The following is a 4832-nucleotide window of genomic DNA, read 5'->3' as shown; positions in this document are numbered from 1 at the left end:
CGGGGTGTCTCCAGGAGCCCCTGCCCTTCCCCCGAGCACCCCACCGAGACCCCGGGGATCGGGGTGTCTCCAGGAGCCCCTGCCCTTCCCCCGAGCACCCCACCGAGACCCCGGGGATCGGGGTGTCTCCAGGAGCCCCTGCCCTTCCCCCGAGCACCCCACCGAGACCCCGGGGATCGGGGTGTCTCCAGGAGCCCCTGCCCTTGCCCTGCACACCCCACCAAGATTCTGGGGATCAGGATGTCTTTAGGAGCCCCTGCCCTTGCCCTGCACACCCCACCAAGACCTTGGGGATTGGGCAACCACAGGGACCCCCCCCTGCCCTGCCCAGTCCTGCAGGGCCCAGCCTGGTGGGGGGAGAACGGGGCACAGAAAGTGGGAGGCAATTTGTACCGGGGAGGTGGCCCCCAGCCTTTGACCGGGAAGGACAGAAGAGCAGACCTGGAGTGTGGCCCAGTGGTCCTGGGAATGCTTGTGCTGGGGCTTTTGGCTAAAAAGAAAGGGGTTTCTGCCAAAAGGAACTTTTACTTTTGAAATAAACCCTGGTTTTTTTAAGATTTAAAAATATATTTAAATAAGCCCCAACCAGCAAAGTGATGAGAAATGTCAGCTGGATACAAGCAGTTTGGATATGCATCCTTGATGCACTCCCGCTTCCTCTTTTGATCAGGCACCCCAGGGACTTTGGGGGTCACGCCGGGCTCTCCAGGACTGTCACTCCTCAGGGCCACCCCACGTGGGCCCCGGGGAGATAGGACCTCCCCGCGTGGCCTTGGGCAAATCCTTGAGCAGGACTGGGACAGCAATCCTTCCTCCCACCGTCTGCTTCTCCTGAGCGCGCTCGGAGGCAGAAAAGGCATTTTCCTGGAGGCCTTGAGGCTTCGGGCGCTGCTGCAGCCGCTGCGCTTTGCTGCAAGCGGGGATCAACAGCAACCACCCACGTGCAATTATGGCGCTGAAGAGTCTCACGCCGAGATCTGTCACCACTTACACCGTGCGCTGGAGTCCGCTCTCGTGTGTGGCGATTTGGTCCAGGATTTCCAAGCCAAAGCAGGGAGGCCGCTGCGTACCCGTCCTCTGTGCAAATCCCTCCCAGGAGTCTCGCTAAAGGAATCCCAGCCTGTTTCACTGGCAACCCAGTATGGCTACCGGTCCGAGTGGGTCCCAGCCAGGCAGGGAGAGACGGGGCAATGCAGGGGCTGGATGAGACCGGGCGCTGCCTGGAAAACACTTCAACCAGTGGCATTTAAAATGCACGGTGGAGCAGTTCCCTGTTCTGTAGCGCTGCTGGTCCAGTTTCCCAGCGGAGGCCCCACGGACAAAGCAGACGTGGGTGGGTTGGATGGAGGCGGCAGGACCTGAGGACTCAGGACCCTGTAGAAACAGGTGCAAACGTTCCCGTTTGATTATTCTGCTGCAAAAGATGTTATCTTCTGCACCCCTGCCTTGAAGCCTGGCACAGCGAGGTGCACGTGCAGACCATGCCCGGGAGGTGCAGGCTCCTCCTGGCCCTTCTCACAGGGTGTTTTCTGTATTTACAACATTAAACATATTCCCCTTTCCCAGGAAACGACCAGTGCCGAAAGCTTATCCCCCCTCAGCCCTGCACCCAGCCCCATGCTGCGGGCACAGACCGTAGAGGGGAGGTGATGTAGGGATGGCGACATGGGGTCTGCCCCAAAACACGGCTGCTCGCTTCGAGTCCCAGCTTGTCCCTTGGAGTTGTGTGTACACCTCCACTGCCTGCGTGTGCATCTGCCCTGCCTGCATGTGCATCCCCCCAACCCGCGTGTGCATCTCTCCTGGGTCACACCGAGGGCCCTGGGAGGGCTCCGAAGCTGTCATTTCCCAGGCATCCGTCCGCTCTGGGTGGCTTCGGGTGTGCAACAGGCACAAACTTTGCACTAAATGAGACTGGGCTCCCAGCGTGGTGTTTTGCAGCTCCTCCCAACCCCTGCGGCCCATTATAAAGGAAACCTCCCTGGCTGCAGCCCACTCCTGCCGCAGCCCGAAGGGGGGTCGTGGAAGGAGAGTTTGGCACTGGCAAAGGCGGCTCGGGGTTCGAGCAACCTCCCTCCTGCTCGGCTGCCTGTCGCCGGCTGGCAAAGCCCGTCCGGGAGCGATTCTTGAGAACCGCTCCCGCTCTCGAGGAGCTGGTGCTGTGATGGAAACGCTCGTGGGGCAGCAGGCCAGGATATGGCCTCGCCGCCACGCCGAGGGAGGATGCTGGCTCGGCCGCTGCAGGGAGGAACCTTTGGAAAGTTCCTCGGCCTGATGGAAAGTGCTCTGGGCTGCCTCGCACTTTGCACATCAAGGATCCGCTCACCTTTGACAGGCCCCTGGGTCTCTGCTGACATGGGCGAGGGATCCCTGCCTTGCACAGACATGTCCCCCCATGCAAATTAGAGCCAATTAAGAAAAAGGAGGAAGAGGTCTGAGGAAGGCAGAAGGCTCTTGGAGCGCGGTTTCCCCGGGGGAGCCCCACCCGAGCGGCTGCGTGTGGATGCAGCACAATGCGCCAAGGACGTGACACCTGCCTTGGCCCCACCAAGGACCGCGGGCGGTTCCTCTCCCTCTCCCCGCGTCTTGGCTGATGCTTCCACCACCCCATCCCACCCCATCCCATCCCAGTTTAGACCCAGCGATGAAGGATGCCCCACCACCTTCACCAAAGCGCTCTCCCTGCCCCTTTGCTGCCGTCTCCTCGCTTCCTCCCACCCTGCATTCCTGGGAACGGCTCCCAGCCCCGGCAGAGTTTAGAAAACTTTCCAAGGTCGTGGCTGGTGCAGCTGTGCTGGCAGGGAATGTTGCTGAGCGGCCCCGCTCGCTCGGGAAGCAGGACGGTGCGTGGGGAGCCGGGGCAGCAATCCTCCGCACGGACCCCACGGCCGCTGTGTGCTGTGGGTGTTGCTGGAGGTCCGAATCCCTCGGGAAATCGGGCGTTAGTATCCCATCATGGGCTGGCGCGTGGTCCAGCATCTCCAGGGGTGGCAGCTCTGGAAACTCTGAACTGGCTCCATCCAGCCCAGTGTCCTGTAACATGCTTTAGGGACGGGGTGTGAGAGCGTCACGCAGCAATGTTGTATGATGTACCCCCGCCGGAGCCAGCGACGTACGGCACAGGGGTGTCACTGAGCTATGCGGGATGTTGCTCATCCAACGGGAGAGCTCTCCGGCCCAGTGCTGGCCAGATCCAGTGCTGGATCCCTCTGCCAGGTGCGGAGAAACCCAGCACCCAACGTCCCCGGCTGCTGCTGCACCCGTGCACTTCCCCTGCGGCTTTTCCAGGTGCAGACCAGGCGCGAGAATGCCGGCGGATTGCTGCCGTGCCGCAGCCGCGTGCCCAGCCAGCGTGCTGGGTCACCGGTTCCGGCTGCAGGGACACGTTTCCAACAGGCTGCACCAGCTGCCCGAGTCTGGTTAGCTTCGAGCAGAGAGCTCCTGCCTTGCCATAAAATGCAAACAGAGCAGCTCTGCTTTATCTAACTCTTTATCGCTGTATTTAACTTGCTCATTTTATCTGCACTTGAATAATAATTAATCTCCCGGAGCAGGCAGGCCTAGCCCTGTGGAAATGCACCTTTCGTGCGGAGCGTGCTCGGCTTATGGGACCTGCTGGAGCCGGGTGACTTTGCAGAGGGAGAGTTTTCGGCTGCTGCTCCCAGATCTTTCCCAGTGAACCTGGCGGTACTGGTGTCAGTGCAAATGGCTGTTGGACCACTGAAATCTCATCGGTGCTCAGACCTTCAGTGGCGTGGGCTGGGAGCGATGCACATCCCTTAACAAAATCCTCCAGGCTTTGATCTCTGTGTTTCAGGACTCGGATAATTCGTAAGAACAGCTGTTATCACCCATGTTTTGGCCAAAAAAAAAAAAAAGATTCCCATTTTTATGGGTAGTTCAGGGCACAAATGATTTAGTGTTGCTTTGTCACCTCCCGTCTCCCTGCGATTTACTGCCCGGCGGTGGTGCTCCTGGCGTGGGTACCTCAGCCCCTGCGGACAGGCTGAGTCCCCCCTTGCAATGCTGGAGCCAAGGGCTCGCTGCTGCCGGTTGCCTCCCCATTGTTCGTTAGCACAAATCACTAATTTCAGGGCTGCTCTGACATGCACCCGCCGCCCCCGATCACCAAGAGACTGCGGTGGCAGCTCCCCGGAGCCGAGTCTCCAGCAAGACGTGCCTGTTCCCTGGGAGATGAGAAGCTCCCCAAGGTCTGGGAGCCACGGCCAGCGCTCCCGCTCAGCATCTCTACAATAAACCCCATCAGCAGGATTGGGAAACCCTTCCTGGCCCCTTCCCAGGGGCTGTAAATCAGAGCAGGGCTTGCAGGGTGACAGGCAGGGCTGGCGTTTGCTCCCCGGGGTTCACCACAGCCCCGGCTACCCAGCTCGGGGCACATGGCAAAGCCATCTCCCTCGGTGGTGGAGACGGCAGCGGGGCTGGGGGCAGCGGCCGTATTTTGTGGTCGTTTCCTTGGTTGAGGGTCTCGGCATTCCCAGGGCGAGTGCCCAGACGTTGCCTACAGCTTGAAGCTTTAAATAGCTGAGCATAAATAAAGGTGGCAGCAGAAATAATCTATCCTGGGGCGATGCTGAGGACGGGGAGGATGGGGCGATGCTGAGGGCTGGGAGGACGGGGCGAAAGCAATGGGCAGGGGGTAAAATCGGGGGGTGCTGCCGTGGGGCTGGGGTGCAGCTCTGCTGAGGGCAGGGGTCCCCGCTGAGCCCCCAGCTGTGCCCGCACTGGGGGCTGCTGCTTTGGTGGGGACCGCTGGCAGCTCGGGTCCCTCCAGCCCACCCCAAAAGCCTCACCAGGCGTTTTCTGGGGTGTTT

Source organism: Aptenodytes forsteri, unplaced genomic scaffold, assembly GCF_000699145.1.
Source record: "Aptenodytes forsteri isolate BGI_AS27 unplaced genomic scaffold, ASM69914v1 Scaffold64, whole genome shotgun sequence".
In the NCBI taxonomy this organism is placed as follows: domain Eukaryota; kingdom Metazoa; phylum Chordata; class Aves; order Sphenisciformes; family Spheniscidae; genus Aptenodytes; species Aptenodytes forsteri.
This window is presented reverse-complemented; position numbering follows the sequence as displayed.